This window comes from Triticum dicoccoides, chromosome 2A, assembly GCF_002162155.2.
Source record: "Triticum dicoccoides isolate Atlit2015 ecotype Zavitan chromosome 2A, WEW_v2.0, whole genome shotgun sequence".
Classification (NCBI taxonomy): Eukaryota; Viridiplantae; Streptophyta; class Magnoliopsida; order Poales; family Poaceae; genus Triticum; species Triticum dicoccoides.
Window position 1 is genome coordinate 388611397 of NC_041382.1, and position 19126 is coordinate 388630522.

At 41.0% G+C, this 19126-nt stretch overlaps 1 pseudogene; it reads right to left on the reverse strand.

Annotated features, from left to right (window-relative positions):
* Positions 1–5619: 5619 nt before the first annotated feature.
* Positions 5620–19126, reverse strand: part of LOC119357864 — a 24448-nt pseudogene continuing 10941 nt past the window's right edge.

The window sequence follows — 19126 nt, forward strand, 5'->3', positions numbered from 1 at the left end:
TTCAAGTATCCTTTTATGCAATTCAGAAATTCAGTATCATTTCCGATCAACAATATGTCATCTACATATAATATCAGAAATGCTACAGAGCTCTCACTCACTTTCTTGTAAATACAGGCTTCTCCAAAACTCTGTATAAAACCATATGCTTTGATCACACTATCAAAGCGTATATTCCAACTCTGAGAGGCTTGCACTAGTCCATAAATGGATCGCTAGAGCTTGCACACTTTGTTAGCACCTTTTGGATCGACAAAACCTTCTGGTTGCATCATATACAACTCTTCTTTAAGATATCCATTAAGGAATGCAGTTTTGACATCCATTTGCCAAATTTCATAATCATAAAATGCGGCAATTGCTAACATGATTCGGATGGACTTAAGCATCGCTACGGGCGAGAAGGTCTCATCGTAGTCAACTCCTTGAACTTGTCAAAAACCTTTCGCAACAAGTCGAGCTTTGTAGACAGTAATATTACGTCAGCGTCAGTCTTCTTCTTGAAGATCCATTTATTCTCTATGGCTTGCCAATCATCGGGCAAGTCAACCAAAGTCCACACTTTGTTCTCATACATGGATCCCATCTCAGATTTCATGGCCTCAAGCCATTTTGCGGAATCTGGGCTCATCATCGCTTCCTCATAGTTCGTAGGTTCATCATGGTCAACTAACATGACTTCCAGAACAGGATTACTGTACCACTCTGGTGCGGATCTTACTTTTGGTTGACCTACGAGGCTCGGTAGTAACTTGATCAGAAGTTTCATGATCATCATCATTAGCTTCCTCACTAATTGGTGTAGGAATCACTGGAACTGATTTCTGAGATGAACTACTTTCCAATAAGGGAGCAGGTACAATTACCTCGTCAAGTTCTACTTTCCTCCCACTCACTTCTTTCAAGAGAAACTCCTTCTCTAGAAAGGATCCATTCTTAGCAACGAATATCTTGCCTTCGGATCTGTGATAGAAGGTGTACCCAACAATCTCCTTTAGGTATCCTATGAAGACACATTTCTCCTATTTGGGTTCGAGCTTATCAGGTTGAAGGTTTTTCACATCAGCATTGCAGCTCCAAACTTTAAGAAGCGACAACTTGGGTTTCTTGCCAAACCACAGTTCATAAGGTGTCGTCTCAACGGATTTCGATGGTGCCCTATTTAACGTGAATGCAGCCGTCTCTAAAGCATAACCCCAAAATGATAGCGGTAAATCAGTAAGAGACATCATAGATCGCACCATATCTAATAAAGTGCGGTTACGATGTTCAGACACACCATTACGCTGTGGTGTTCCAGGTGGCGTGAGTTGCGAAACTATTCCGCATTGTTTCAAATGAAGACCAAACTCGTAACTCAAATATTCTCCGCCACAATCAAATCATAGAAACTTTATTTTCTTGTTACGATGATTTTGCACTTCACTCTGAAATTCTCTGAACTTTTCAAATGTTTCAAACTTGTGTTTCATCAAGTAGATATACCCATATCTCCTCAAATCATCTGTGAAGGTCAGAAAATAACGATACCCGCCATGATCATCAACACTCATTGGACCGCATACATCGGTATGTATTATTTCCAACAAGTCTGTTGCTTGTTTCATTGTCCCGGAGAACGGAGTCTTAGTCATCTTGCCCATGAGGCATGGTTCGCAAGCATCAAGTGATTCCAAAAGCCCATCAACATGGAGTTTCTTCATGCGCTTTACACCAATATGAGCTAAACGGCAGTGCCACAAATAAGTTGCACTATCATTTTTAAACTTATATCTTTTGGCTTCAATACTATGAACATGTGTATCACTACTATCAAGATTTAGTAAAAATAGAACACTCATCAAGGGTGCATGACCATAAAATATATTATTCATGTAAATAGAAGAACCATTATTCTATGATTTACATGAATAACCATCTCACAACAAGCAAGATCCAGATATAATGTTCATGCTTAACGCTGGCACCAAATAACAGTTATTCAGGTCTAAAACTAATCACGAAGGCAGATGTAGAGGTAGCGTGCCGACGGCGATCACATCGACTTTGGAACCATTTCCCACACGCATCATCACCTCGTGCTTAGCCAATCTTTGCTTAATCCATAGCCCTTGTTTCGAGTTGCAAATATTAGCAACAGAACCTGTATCAAATACCCATGCGCCACTGCGAGCATTAGTAAGGTACACATCAATAACTGTATATCAAATATACCTTTCACTTTGCCATCCTTCGTCTCTGCCAAATACTTGGGGCAGTTCCGCTTCCAGTGACCAGTCCCTTTGCAGTAGAAGCACTCAGTCTCAGGATTAGGTCCAGACTTGGGCTTCTTCACTTGAGTAACAACTTGTGTGCCGTTCTTCTTGAAGTTCCCCTTCTTCCCTTTACCCTTTTCTTGAAACTGGTGGTCTTGTTGACCATCAACACTTGATGCTCCTTCTTGATTTCTACCTCCGCAACCTTTAGCATCACGAAGATCTCGGGAATTGTCTTATCCATCCCTTGCATATTATAGTTCATCACGAAGCTTTTGTAGCTTGGTGGCAGTGATTGAAGAACTCTGTCAATGACACTATCATCAGGAAGATTAACTCCCAGCTGAGTCAAGTGGTTGTGGTACCCAGACATTCTGAGTATGTGTTTACTGACAGAACTATTCTCCTCCATTTTGCAGCTATAGAACTTATTGGAGACTTCATATCTCTCAATCTGGGCATTTGCTTGAAATATTAACTTCAACTCCTAGAACATCTCATATGCTCCATGACATTCAAAACATCGCTGAAGTACCGGTTCTAAGCCGTAAATCATGGCACACTAAACTATCGAGTAGTCATCAGCTTTGCTCTGCCAGGTGTTCATAACATCTGGTGTTGCTCCTGCAGCGGGTTTGGCACCTAGCGGTGCTTCCATGACGTAATTCTTCTGTTCAGCAATGAGGATAATCCTCAAGTTATGTACCCAGTCCGTGTAATTGCTACCATCATCTTTCAACTTAGCTTTCTCTAGGAACGCATTAAAATTCAATAGAACAACAACACTGGCCATTTATCTACAACAACATAGACATGCAAAATATTACCAGGTACTAAGTTCATGATAAATTCAAGTTCAATTAATAATATTACTTAAGAACTCCCACTTAGATAGATATCCCTCTAATAATCTAAGTGACCATGTGATCCATATCAACTAAACCATGTCCGATCATCACATGAGATGGAGTAGTTTTTAATGGTGAACATCACTATATATGTTGATCATATCTACTATATGATTCACGCTCGACCTTTCGGTCTTAGTGTTCCGAGGCCATATCTGCATATGCTAGGCTCGTCAAGTTTAACCCGAGTATTCTGCTTGTGCAAAACTGGCTTGCACCCGTTGTATGTGAACGAAGAGCTTATCACACCCGATCATCACGTGGTGTCTCGGCACGACGAACTGTAGCAATGGTGCATACTCAGGGAGAACACTTATACCTTGAAATTTAGTGAGAGATCATCTTATAATGCTACCGCCGTACTAAGCAAAATAAGATGCATAAAGGATAAACATCACATGCAATCAATATAAGTGATATGATATTGCCATCATCATCTTGTGCCTTTGATCTCCATCTCCAAAGCACCGTGATGATCACCATCGTCACCGGCTTGACACCTTGATCTCCATCCAAGCATCGTTGTCGTCTTGCCAACTATTGTTTCTACGACTATTGCTACCGCTTAGTGACAAAGTAAAGCAATTACATGGCGATTGCATTTCATACAATAAAGCGACAACCATATGGCTCCTGCCAGTTGCCGATAACTGTGTTACAAAACATGATCATCTCGTAAAAAAATTTATATAATCACGTCTTGACCATATCACATCACAACATGCCCTGCAAAAACAAGTTAGACGTGCTCTACTTTGTTGTTGCAAGTTTTACGTGGCTGCTACGGGTTTAGCAAGAACCATTCTTACCTACGCATCAAAAACCACAACGCGGTATAGTGATTGCTTTTTGATCTCCAGAAAGAACACTATTCATTGAATCTGATTCAACTAAAGTTGGAGAAACTAACACCCACTAGCCACCTGTGTGCGGAGCACGATGGTAGAACCAGTCTCGCATAAGCGTACGTGTAATGTCAGTCTGAGCCGCTTCATCCAACAATACCGCTGAATCAAGAATCAACTAGTTATGGCAAGAAATATGTATATACTGACGCCCACAACTCCTTTGTGTTCTACTCATGCATATAGCATCTACGCATAGACCTGGCTCAGATGCGACTGTTGGGGAATGCAGTAATTTCAAAAAAAATCCTATGATCACGCAAGATCTATCTAGGAGATGCATAACAACAAGAAGGGAAGAGTATGTCTACATACCCTCATAGACCGAAAGCGGAAGCGTTATGAAACGCAGTTGATGTAGTCGAACGTCTTCGCGATCCAATCGATCAAGTACCGAATGTACGACACCTCCGCGATCTGCACACATTCAGCTCGGTGACGTCCTTCGTACTCTTGATCCAGTTGAGGCCAAGGGAGAGTTTCGCCAGCACGACGGCGTGATGATGATGATGATGAAGTTACCGACGCAGGGCTTCGCCTAAGCACTACAACAATATGACCGAGGTGGAATTCTATGGAGGGGGGCACCACACACGGCTAAACAATCAACTTGTGTGTCTATGGGGTGCCCCCTCCCCCGTATATAAAGGAGTGGAGGAGGGGAGGGCCGGCCCTCATAGGGCGCGCCCAAGGGGGGAGTCCTACTCCCAATAGGAGTAGGTTTCCCCCTTCCTAGTAGGAGTAGGAGAAGAAGGAAGAGGGAGAGAGAGGGAAGGAAAGGGGGTCCGCCCCCACCAAATTCGGATTGGGCTTGCGGGGTGATACGTCCATTTTGCATCATGCTTTTATATTGATATTTATTGCATTATGGGCTGTTATTACACATTACTAGATCATCGTTGGTGCGCATTGCCGCACCCGTCTTTTTAATATAGAATGTTAGGTATTGATGCAATGTTGTGTAGGTATTTACGATCACCACTTGGCCTACAGTGGACACTCCACTTGGCTCGCTAGATGATGTTTTTTTACGATCACCACTTTGCCCATAGGATTTGGACTTGAAATATCTACTATTTTTACAACTGGCGAGTAAAAGAATGGCTAACTGCAAACATAAAGATGACAGAATATCAGAACCGATTTGCAATGTGCAATGGAGACACCGAGATTCAGTTAAAAAAAGGAAAACATCGACATTAATAGAGAAGCTGGTGTGCAAAAGAAAAACAGAGAAACTGCAGCTCATTACTGTGCAAAACGTTTAGGTACAACGTAACTAAAGACTGCTGGCTGCTGGCTGCTGGCAAGTGGTGTAGACACACTTAAAATAAAGACCAAACTGTACGACAACACAAAACATTGTTCGTTCTTTGTGACAAAAAAGAGCTCAACAGATGGTGTCTCACAACTATTACATTATTACCTGAGGGAAGATCTTATAAGCATTTTTCTTATGTTTCTCAAGCACCAAATCTAAAAGTAGCAAGGGACATGACCGAAGAAGCTCAATCTAATCATCCAACCTTGTGAAGCAGCAGTACCTCCTCTTTAGAATGATGAACACAATTTGATCTGTTAGAAAGGTCCGTCGTGCGTGATGAACTTCTCCAGCTCCAGCTCCTTCCTCGTGTAAATCTTGACAACATCTGGGAGGTTGGTGTGTGGCTTGTAGTTCCCAAAGAAGGCATCTTTCAAGGTCTTACCACTGAGGAAGTTCATCAGGTGGGTATTGAATGCCACCTCCTTGTGTGGGACACCCATAGCCTAACCACGCCCCACCCCTGCACTCAGACTTTATGAGTGAGCTCAAAGCAGAAAACACATCAATGCTCAGAATGCTCAAACCACAAGTGTATCGAGAACATACACCATGAAAGCATTCAAAGGCAAATATCATGGCGTCTGACGTGGCAAGTGCAATCCACGGCTCTGTTGACTCCAATGTTTGCCATCTCAACAAGCACCAGGAGCATAACTCAATTGCAAGCATTTGATACAATATGGCATCCTGTGAACAAATTAAGAGATAAATGTATGCTCAGGAAGAGAACATAACATACCTCATGCACTGGCTTGGTGTGATCCTTTGGGTTTACAAAGTCGGTGCAGCAAAATTTCTTAGCTGGCTTTTTCGCAAAAGTTTAGTATGTGTCCGTAAACAATTATGAAAATGTATATATATATTTTGTTTATGAAGATAGCAATAGACTATAACTTGTTCTTATTTTGCAGGGTTCAAGTCCTCACTGATAATACTTGATCCCCTATCCATCATGGCCCCTTCCATAGCCTGATCATGTGAAAAGAACATACAACAACGACTGACGTTTATAGGGAATAATTCTCATCAACCTCCAATAGTATATTGTGGTAGATAAAATATCATGTTTCACTTAAAGCAAGGCTTACAACTCCAAGGCTAAAAATTGCCACCCTCAAACCCTTTGCCGTTTTTGTGAGGCATTCTAAATCTGAATATGGTGTTTCATTGGGAAATAAGGGCATCAGAACAATCACTGAAGATAGAGGTCCGGACGAAGATGAATCTCAGTTTCCAGCTGATGGTGAAGTGTGATGGCCCATCACCTATCAGCATGCCCCGGTCGACATTGATCCTGTAGAGGTCACAAATATTATAGTGAGCACATTCCTTACACTGGCCAATGAACACTGGCAGGACATGGTCATCTGGCACGAACTCGGTCACGCCCTCTTCATTGCTCTCAACAATGTTGCGAGGGAGAAATAACTTGGGAAAGGACTTAGATAAAAAAAATTAAATGCAACGACTAACAGAACATTAATTGAAATGACACTGCTCCAAATAATCCATAAAATATACAGTTATGTGCATGTGTTTTCTTGGAGAATTACTAATGAGCTAAAGAAGAAAAACATGATGTCAGGAACACAGAGAGTAGATCCCTGCCGAAGAATATGAAATAATTTTATTTTACAAAGCACACTTCTAGGAAGCTTGTTTGATGAAGTTGTCGTATGATGTTTCTATCCCATGGCAACAAATATGATGCTTGCTTTTTATTATTAGCTACCAGGAATTTTGATTCTGTTGCAGATTATACCCATTTGTCAAACACCTGATTGCAATAATCGACAAATATGTATATCTGTCTAAAAATCTAGCCATGCCAAAACTAAAGTAGTTTACACAATCAAAGCATCACCAAACGAGCACATGATAGAAATTGCATGACAGAAAAATCACAAGGAAGGGTAAAAATGTTGATAGAGGGAAACATTAGCCGAAAACCATACCATTTGATGGTTTGCTCCAGAGTAAGATGGGTGATGGACCAGGAGAGCACCAGGCGAGACAACATGCATATAGACGCATGTAATGAAGCATCAACAAGTTGGGAAAATTGAAACGCATATCTCCATTAGTGTTGCCAACAACTGGCATATCATCTGCCATGAATGCCTCGAGGAACTCACTGTTGATTGCTTTCTTCAAAACCCAATGACTTTCTCTCATTGATCTGCTTCACCTAACAGTGAACGCCGCTTCGCCTAGACCTACATCGGCGTGTGGCCCGGAAGGCCCGAAGCAGCTTTACCACATAGGCTCGCTCCTCGACCGGATGGCGGATGCCCGTGTGAACACATCGCCCACATCGGCTCAACCGGCTTGCCTATCCACCCACAATCGGCGACTGCATCGACAATATTTTATTTTGCCCGTGGCTCACCAGTTCGCAGCTCGGCTAGTATCTTCCACAGGTGCTTGGAGCAAAGGTCCTAGTCCGCTTCATAAATTAAAACTTGGAGAAAGTATTTCATGTACGCAGCACCGAAAAATGATCATGAAGACATTATTCCTAACTTTTTCTAGTAGGTTCATTCCACACTATTAACAAAACAAAATGATTCCATTACAAAATTTTGAGCAAAGTGAATAGTGCAGAACACGCCTAAGAGTATACTGGCATGATGTTACTACAAGTCTACAACCGAATAGAGCATACCATTATATTTTGTAACACCCTATTACCTATTAACAGACGCCACTGCAAAATTATGAGAACGGTCTACCATACCTGAACATTAGCTTCCTCCCTAATATCTCATTTTCCTCACCGCACAATGTTTTTACCAGCAACTGGCTCAATCAGTACAGAAGAGAACTCATGGATTCCATGAAATATTTGTAGGGGTTAAGTGAAATACCCGGAGAAGCAAATCTGCATGAGTAGATTGTCACCTTCGAGGAGGGGATTTGACATCAACTTCCATTGGAGGAGAGGACATCACCAGTGGTCATGACCTGCAGCTGTGCACCCATCCACCCGTGCCTGTTGAGGTCGTAAGGGCGGGAACGCCTGCATGACGCGGAGGAATACATTGGCTGCTGGGAAGTCCCTGCCTTGATCCAGCTCGACTCGTCTTCCCATCCACCCGTGCTCATCCTCTCATCTTTGTCACACGTTCGACCTTCATGGAACAACGGGACAGGGAGGCGCCATGGGGAGGTAGCACAAGGAGCCGGAGGTAAAAAAGGAGGGACAAAGGAGGAGAGGGTTGCACAATCGCCTAGCTAGGTGCTGAGCGAGCAAGAGGAGGGAAGGGCGCCGCTGCCTGAGATCCCTTCAGCGATAGCGGCGGCGGCGATGTTGAAGAAGGGGATGAGGCGCAGCAAGAATGGGCTGGAAGCCTGCAATGCGTAAGGGGTGGAGGCCCAGTTAACCACAGACTTCAGATTTTTCTCCCGGAGTAGCTGGCCTCAAGGACGAATGGCCCAGTTCTCAAAGTTGAGTTGGTCGAACGACCAGAGATGTCCGAACAGCGAGATCCCAAAGGTCAAAATCGCTGATAGCGTGAGAGAGCTGGAAAAGTGCTCAGTTATAATGTATCTAAATGTCACAATACTTATGCCTATTCTCTCTTATTTTACAAGGTTTACATAAAGAGGGAGAATGCCGGCAGCTGGGATTCTGGGCTGGAAAAGGAGCAAATATTAGAGACCTATTCTGCACAACTCCAAAAGTCCTGAAACTTCACGGAAGGCCTTTTCAGAATATATAAAAAATACTGAGCGCAAGAAGTTCACCAGGGGGGCCACACCCTGCCCATGAGGGTGGGGGGCGCGCCCTACCCCCTGGGCGCGCCCCCTACCTCGTGGGCCCCCTGGTGGCCCTCCGATGGCCATCTTCTGCTATATGGAGTCTTTCGATGAGAAAAAAAATCATAATCCATCTTTCTGGACGAGACTCCGCCGCCACGAGGTGGAACCTTGGCGGAACCAATCTAGGGCTCTGGCGGAGCTGTTTTGCCGGGGAAACTTCCCTCCGGGAGGGGGAAATCATCGCCATCGTCATCACCAACGCTCCTCTCATCGGGAGAGGGCAATCTCCATCAACATCTTCACCAGCACCATCTCCTCTTAAAACCCTAGTTCATCTCTTGTATCCAATTCTTGTCTCCAAGTCCGGGATTGGTACCTGTGGGTTGCTAGTAGTGTTAATTACTCCTTGTAGTTGATGCTAGTTGGTTTATTTGGTGGAAGATCATATGTTCAGATCCTATATGCATATTAATACCCCTCTGATTATGAACATGAATATGCTTTGTGAGTAGTTACATTTGTTCCTGAGGACATGGGAGAAGTCTTGCTATTAGTAGTCATGTGAATTTGGTATTCGTTCGATATTTTGATGAGATGTATGTTGTCTCTCCTCTAGTGGTGTTATGTGAACGTCGACTACATGACACTTCACCCTTATTTGGGTCTATAGGAAGGAATTGGGAAGTAATAAGTAGATGATGGGTTGGTAGAGTGACAGAAGCTTAAACCCTAGTTTATGCGTTGCTTCGTAAGGGGATGATTTGGATCCATATGTTTCATGCTATGGTTAGGTTTACCTTAATACTTTTGTTGTAGTTGCGGATGCTTGCAATAGAGGTTAATCATAAGTGGGATGTTTGTCCAAGTAAGGGAAGCACCCAAGCACCGGTCCACCCACATACCAAATTATCAAAGTATCGAACGCGAATCATATGAACGTGATGAAACCTAGCTTGACGATATTCCCATGTGTCCTCGGGAGCGCTTTACATCATATAAGAGTTTGTCCAGGCTTGTCCTTTGCTACAAAAAGGATTGGGCCACCTTGCTGCACCTTATTTACTTTAATTACTTGCTACTCATTACAAATTATCCTATCACAAAACTATCTGTTACCTATTGTTTCAGTGCTTGCATAGAATACGTTGCTGAAAACCGCTTATCATTTCCTTCTGCTCCTCGTTGGGTTTGACACTCTTACTTATCGAAAGGACTACGATAGATCCCCTATACTTCTGGGTCATCAAGACTCTTTTCTGGCGCCGTTGCCGGGGAGTGAAGCGCCTTTGGTAGGTGGAATTTGGTAAGGAAAAATTTATATAGTGTGCTGAAATTTACTGTCACTTGTTACTATGGAAAGTAATCCTCTGAGGGGCTTGTTCGAGGTATCTTCACCCCGACGAGTAGAGCAAAGAGTTGCTCCTCAACCTACTGAACCTACTGAAAATGAAAATGTCTTCTTTGAAATTCCTTCGGGTATGATAGAAAAACTGCTAGCTAATCCTTTTGCAGGAGATGGAATAACGCATCCTGATGAGCACTTAATATATGTGGATGAAGTTTGTGGATTATTTAAGCTTGTAGGTGTACCCGGAGATGTTATTAAGAAGAAGGTCTTCCCTTTATCTTTGAAGGAAGATGCATTGACATGGTATAGGCTATGTGATGATACGGGGTCATGGAACTACAAATGATTGAAATTGGAATTTCATCAGAAGTTTTATCCTATGCATCTTGTTCATCGTGATCACAATTATATATATATTTTTTGGCCTCGCGAAGGAGAAAGCATCGCTCAAGCTTAGGGGAGGCTTAAATCAATGTTATATTCATGCCCCAATCATGAGCTCTCAAGAGAAATGATTAATCAAAATTTATATGCTCGGCTTTCTGATAACAATCGCACCATGCTCGATACTTCTTGTGCTGGCTCTTTTATGACAAAGACTATTGAATTCAAATGGGATTTATTGGAAAGAATTAAACGCAACTCTAAAGATTGGGACCTCGATGAAGGTAAGGAGTCAGGTATGACACCTAAATTTGATTGTGTTAAATCTTTTATGGATACCGATGTTTTTCGTAAATTTAGCACTAAATATGGACTTGACTCTGAGATAGTAGCTTCTTTCTATGAATCCTTTGCTACTCAGGTTGATCTCCCTAAGGAGAAGTGGTTTAAATATCATCCTCCCATAGAAGTAAAAGTAGCTGCACCTATTAAAGTTGAAGAAAAGACCATCATTTATAATGATCATATTGTTCCTACTTCTTATGTTGAGAAACCACCTTTTCCTGTTAGGATAAAAGATCATGCTAAAGCTTCAAATGTGGTTCGTAAAAGCAATATTAGAACTTATACACCTCCTGGGAAAATTAAAGTTGAAACTAATATTGCTATTGTTAAAGATCTCTTGTCTGATAATATTGATGGGCATGTTATTCATTTCCGTGATGAGACTACTAGAATTGCTAACCTTGTGCTAAAGATAAACCTAGATCTTTGGTAGGCATGCCTGTTATTTCTGTTAAAATAGGAGATCATTGTTATCATGGCTTATGTGATATGGGTGCCAATGCTAGTGCTATACCTCATGACTTATACAAATAAATTATGCATGATATTGCACCTGCTGAGATAGAAGATATTGATGTCACAATTAAACTTGCCAATAGAGATACTATTTCACCAATTGGAATTGTTAGAGATGTTGAAGTCTTGTGTGGAAAAACTAAATATCCTGCTGATTTTCTTGTTCTTGGTTCCCCACAAGATAGCTTTTGTCCCATTATATTTGGTAGACCCTTCTTGAACACAGTTAATGCTAAGATAAATTGCAAAAAGGATGTTGTTACTATTGGTTTAGGTGATATGTCTCATGAATTTAATTTCTCTAAATTTCGTAGACAACACCGTGAAGAGGAATTGCCTAGTAAAGATGAAATTATTGGTCTTGCTTCTATTGCCGTACCTCCTAGTGATCCTTTAGAACAACATTTGCTAGACCATGAAAATGATATGTTTTTGAATGAAAGAAGGGAAATAGATGAAGTATTCTTTAAACAGGAACCCATCCTGAAACACAATTTGCCTGTTGAAATCCTAGGGGATCCTCCTCCACCCAAGGATTATCCCGTGTTTGAGCTTAAACCGTTACCCGATACTCTTAAATATGCTTATCTTGATGAGAAAAAGATATATCCTATTATTATTAGTGCTAACCTTTCAGAGCATGAAGAAGAGAGATTATTGAAAACTCTAAAGAAGCACCGTTCTGCTATTGGATATACTCTCGATGATCTTAAGGGCATTAGTCCCACTCTGTGTCAACACAAAATAAATTTGGAGGAAAATGCCAAACCAGTTTGTGATCATCAACGACGGCTGAATCCTAAGATGAAGGAAGTGGTAAGAAAGGAAATACTAAAGCTTCTTGAGGCAGGTATAATTTATCCCATTGCTGATAGTCAGTGGGTAAGTCATGTCCATTGTGTCCCTAAGAAGGGAGGTATTACTATCATTCCTAATGATAAAGATGAGTTGATCCCGCAAAGAATTATTACAGGTTATAGGATGGTAATTGATTTCCGTAAATTAAATAAAGCTACTAAAAAGGATCATTACCCCTTACCTTTTATCGATCAAATGCTAGAAAGATTATCCAAACATACACATTTTTTGCTTTCTAGATGGTTATTCTGGTTTCTCTCAAATACCTGTGTCAGCCAATGATCAATCAAAGACTACTTTTACTTTCCCTTTTGGTACTTTTGCTTATAGACGTATGCCTTTTGGTTTATGTAATGCACCGGCTACCTTTCAAAGATGCATGATGGCTATATTCTCTGACTTTTGTGAAAAGATTTGTGAGGTTTTCATGGACAATTTTTCTGTCTATGGATCCTCTTTTGATGATCGCTTAAGCAACCTTGACCGAGTTTTGCAGAGATGTGAAGAAACCAATCTTGTCTTGAATTGGGAAAAGTGCCACTTTATGGTTAATGAAGGTATTGTCTTGGGGCATAAAGTCTCTGAAAGAGGTATTGAAGTTGATAAAGCCAAGGTTGATGCTATTGAAAAGATGCCATGTCCCAAGGACATCAAAGGTATAGGAAGTTTCCTTGGTCACGTCGGTTTTTATAGGAGGTTCATTAAGGACTTCTCAAAAATTTCTTGGCCTCTGACTAATTTATTACAAAAAGATATACCATTTGTTTTTTATGATGATTGTGTAGAAGCATTTGAAATACTTAAGAAAGCATTGATCTCTGCACCTATTGTTCAGCCACCTGATTGGAATTTACCTTTTGAAATTATGTGTGATTCTAGTGATTATGCTGTAGGTGCTGTTCTAGGGCAAAGGGTTGATAAGAAATTAAATGTTATTCAATATTCTAGTAAAACTCTAGACAATGCTCAGAGAAATTATGCTACTACTGAAAAAGAATTCTTAGCAGCTGTATTTGCTTGTGATAAGTTTAGACCTTATATTGTTGATTCTAAGGTAACTATTCACACTGATCATGCTGCTATTAAATATCTCATGGAAAAGAAAGATGCTAACCCTAGACTTATTAGATGGGTTCTCTTGCTACAAGAATTTGATTTGCATATTATTGATAGAAAGGGAGTTGAGAACCCCTTTGCAGACAACTTGTCTAGGTTAGAAAATGTTCTTGATGACCCACTACCTATTGATGATAGCTTTCCTAATGAACAATTAAATGTCATAAATGCTTCTCGTATTGCTCCATGGTATGCTGATTATGCCAATTATATTGCTGCTAAATTTATACCACCTAGTTTCACGTACCAGGCAAAGAAAAAGTTCTTCTATGATTTGAGACATTACTTTTGGGATGACCCACATCTTTATAAAGAAGGAGTAGATGGTGTTATTAGACATTGTGTACCTGAGCATGAACAGGAACAGATCCTACGCAAGTGTCACTCTGAGGCTTATGGAGGACACCATGCTGGAGATAGAACTGCACACAAGGTATTGCAATCCGGTTTTTATTGGCCTACTCTCTTCAAGGATGCTGTAAGTTTGTCTTGTCTTGTGATGAATGTCAAAGAATTGGTAATATTAGTAGACGTCAAGAAATGACTATGAATTATTCACTTGTTATTGAACCATTTAATGTTTGGGGCTTTGATTATATGGGACCCTTTCCTGCCTCTAATGGATATACACATATTTTAGTTGCTGTTGATTACGTTACTAAGTGGGTAGAAGCTATTCCAACTAGTAGTGCTGATCATAACACTTCTATTAAAATGCTTAAAGAAGTTATTTTCCCAAGGTTTGGAGTCCCTAGATATTTAATGACTGATGGTGGTTCACATTTTATTCATGGTGCTTCCCGTAAAATGCTTGCTAAATATGATGTTAATCATAGAATCGCATCTCCTTATCACCCACAGTCTAGTGGTCAAGTAGAATTGAGCAATAGAGAACTCAAATTAATTTTGCAAAAGATTGTTAATAGATCTAGAAAGAATTGGTCCAAGAAACTTGATGATGCATTATGGGCCTATAGAACTGCATATAAAAATCCTATGGATATGTCTCCGTATAAAATGGTTTATGGAAAAGCATGTCACTTACCTCTCGAACTAGAACATAAGGCTTATTGGGATATTAAAGAGCTCAACTATAATTTCAAACTTGCCGGTGAGAAGAGGTTATTTGACATTAGCTCACTTGATGAATGGAGAACCCAAGCCTATGAGAATGCCAAATTATTTAAAGAAAAAGTTAAAAGATGGCATGACAAAAGAGTACAAAAGCGTGAGTTTAATGTAGGTGACTATGTATTGCTATACAACTCTCGTTTAAGATTTTTTGCAGGATAACTTCTCTCTAAATGGGAAGGTCCTTACGTTATCGAGGAGGTCTATCGTTCCGGTGCCATAAAAATCAACAACTTCGAAGGCACAAATCCGAAGGTGGTGAACTGTCAAAGAATTAAACATTATATCTTAGGTAATCCTATAAATGTTGAAACCAATGTTATTGAAACCGTAACCCCGGAGGAATTCATAAGGGACACTTTCCGGAACGTTTCAGACTCTGAAAAGGAATAGGTATGTGGTACGATAAGTAAACCGACTCCAAAGCAGTTCTGATGGCAATTTTCCTCCGTTTTGGAATATTTAGAAAAATAGAAAAATAAGAAGCAGTCCGGGGAGGACACGAGGGCTCCACAAGGGTGGAGGGCGCGCCCTACCCCCTGGGCGTGCCCCCTACCTCGTGGGCACCTCGTGTGCTCTCCGGACTCTGTTTTCTTACACAACACATATTTTGGTCGGTAAAAATTCATTATATAATCTCCCGGAGGTTTTGACTCCCGTATCACGCAAAAATCTCCTGTCTTTGTTTCGAGTTGTTTTTCTGACAAATCCAGGTCATCATGTCGTCTTCAAGTGCCCCCAAGGACCAGTTCTTCGAGAAGGTCATCAACCCCTACCTCGCGGAGGTGCTGCAACACCCTCAAACGATTTGAGATGCGTGAGGGGTTGTTGCACATCCGCGATGTTGAGGGACCAAGGAAGACCGGAAGCACGGAGGCAAGACTTGAGGCATTGGAGCAAGAAGTTTTCAAGTGTCAGGAGATGGTGGAGCGTGGACTCGATTCCAATCACATTATGATCACAAAGTTCACCAATAACCACAAGCTGGACGTTAGGGACATTGGGGAGGCCATCTTCAAGCTTCATGAGAAAATCGAGCACCTCCAAGCCCAGATCTATGACCTGCAAAATCAAAACTGTGAGTATGAATATAGATTCAAGAGGATGAGTTTGGCTGTAGATTTGAGGTTTCAGGAGACTCGATCATCCTTCTATGATGGTGAGCCTATGCCTTGGAAGAAGGACGACAAGCCTACGCCATCAACAAAACCATCACCTTCTTCACCAACAAAGAAGAATTGAGCATCTGGTATGGGCACTCCCCTTGGCAACTGCCAAGCTTGGGGGAGTGTACCGGTATCGTATCACCATCACTTTTATCTTTACCGTTTTTCTTAGTTTGATCCTTTTGGTAATATCTTGATCTAGTAGAATAAAGTTTTAGTATGATCTAGTTGTGAGTTTTGCTTTCTGATCCATGTAATTGAGTCCGTGAGCTATATATAATAAAGATTAGTGATGAGTCAAGGGCTTGATTATTTTGCCATGATCTTGAGTGAATAAAAGAAAAGAGAAATAATAAAAAGGAAATAAAAAGATCATATGGATCTTATGGAGAGTAATGGGCTCACATAGAAAGAGTATGATGATTAAAAGTTGTTGAGAGTTGACAAACATTTTGGTCATTGTTGCAATTAATAGGAAGTTATAAAGAAAGAGAGGTCTTCACATATAAATATACTATCTTGGACATATTTTATGATTGCGAGCACTCATTAAAATATGACATGCTAAAGAGTTGACGTTGGACAAGGAAGACAATGTAATGGGTTATGTTTTCTTACATCTGAGATAAATTATATTGTCTTCGATCATCCAACATGATTGAGCTTGCCTTTCCCCCTCATGCTAGCCAAATTCTTTGCACCAAGTAGAGATACTACTTATGCTTCCAAACACCCTTAAACCAGTTTTGCCATGAGAGTCCACCATACCTACCTATGGATTGAGAAAGATCCTCCAAGTAAGTTGTCATCGGTGCAAGCAATAAAAATTGCTCTCTAAATATGTATGACTTATTAGTGTGGGAGAAAATAAGCTTTATACGATCGTGTGATATGGAAGAAATAAAAGCGACAGACTGCATAATAAAGGTCCATATCACAAGTGGCAATATAAAGTGACGTTCTTTCGCATTAAGATTTTGTACATCCAACCATAAAAGCGCATGACAACCTCTGCTTCCCTCTGCGAAGGGCCTATCTTTTACTTTTATCTCCTACCTTACATAAGAGTCATGGTGATCTTCACCCTTCCTTTTTTACATTTTATCTTTTGGCAAGCACAACATGATGGAAAGATCCTGGCATATATGGCTAATTGGATGTGAGTTTTCATGAACTATTATTATTGACATTACCCTTGAGGTAAAATGTTGGGAGGCAAAACTATAAGCCCCTATCTTTCTCTGTGTCTGATTAAAACTCCATACCCATAAGTATTGCGTGAGTGTTAGCAATTGTGAAATACTATATGATAGTTGAGTATGTGGACTTGTTGAAAAGCTCTTATATTGACTCTTTCCTATGTTATGATAAATTGCAATTGCTCCAATGACTAAGATTATAGTTTGTTAGTTTTCAGTGAAGTTTATAATTCATACTTGAAATTGTGATTGAATTGTTACTCTAGCATAAGAGATCATATGACAAAAATTATATAAGTTGTTGTTCTAAGAATGATCATGATGCCCTCATGTCCGTATTTTATTTTTATCGACACCTCTATCTCTAAACATGTGGACATATTTTTCGATTTCGGCTTTCGCTTGAGGACAAGCGAGGTCTAAGCTTGGGCGAGTTGATACGTCCATTTTGCATGATGCCTTTATATCGATATTTATTGCATTATGGGCTGTTATTACACATTATGTCACAATACTTATGCCTATTCTCTCTTATTTTACAAGGTTTACATGAAGAGGGACAATCCAGGCAGCTGGGATTCTGGGCTGGAAAAGGAGCAAATATTGGAGACCTATTCTGCACAGCTCCAAAAGTCCTGAAACTTCACGGAAGGCCTTTTCAGAATATATAAAAAATACTGAGCGCAAGAAGTTCAACAGGGGGCCACACCCCGCCCACGAGGGTGGGGGGCGCGCCCCCTACCTCGTGGGCCCCCTGGTGGCCCTCCGATGGCCATCTTCTGCTATATGGAGTCTTTCGATGAGAAAAAATAAATCATAATCCATCTTTCCGGACGAGACTCCGCTGCCACGAGGTGGAACCTTGGCGGAACCAATCTAGGGCTCTGGCGGAGCTGTTCTGCCGAGGAAACTTCCCTTCGGGAGGGGGAAATCATCGCCATCGTCATCACCAACGCTCCTCTCATCGGGAGAGGGCAATCTCCATCAACATCTTCACCAGCACCATCTCCTCTCAAAACCCTAGTTCATCTCTTGTATCCAATTCTTGTCTCCAAGTCCGGGATTGGTACCTGTGGGTTTCTAGTAGTGTTAATTACTCCTTGTAGTTGATGCTAGTTGGTTTATTTGGTGGAAGATCATATGTTCAGATCCTATATGCATATTAATACCCCTCTGATTATGAACATGAATATGCTTTGTGAGTAGTTACGTTTGTTCCTGAGGACATGGGAGACGTCTTGCTATTAGTAGTCATGTGAATTTGGTATCGTTCGATATTTTGATGAGATGTTTGTTGTCTCTCCTCTAGTGGTGTTATGTGAACGTCGACTACATGACACTTCACCATTATTTGGGCCTAGAGGAAGGCATTGGGAAGTAATAAGTAGATGATGGGTTGGTAGAGTGATAGAATCTTAAACCCTAGTTTATGCGTTGCTTCGTAAGGGGCTGATTTGGATCCATATGTTTCATGCTATGGTTAGGTTTACCTTAATACTTTTGTTGTAGTTGCGGATGCTTGCAATAAAGGTTAATCATAAGTGGGATGTTTGTCCAAGTAAGAGCAGCACCCAAGCACCGGTCCACCCACATACCAAATGATCAAAGTACCAAACGCGAATCATATGAACGTGATGAAACCTAGCTTGACGATATTCCCATGTGTCCTCGGGAGCGCTTTACATCATATAAGAGTTTGTCCAGGCTTGTCCTTTGCTACAAAAAGGATTGGGCCACCTTGATGCACCTTATTTACTTTTATTACTTGGTACTCGTTACAAATTATCCTATCACAAAACTATCTGGTACCTATTGTTTCAGTGCTTGCAGAGAATACCTTGCTGAAAACCGCTTATCATTTCCTTTTGCTCCTCGTTGGGTTTGACATTCTTACTTATCGAAAGGACTA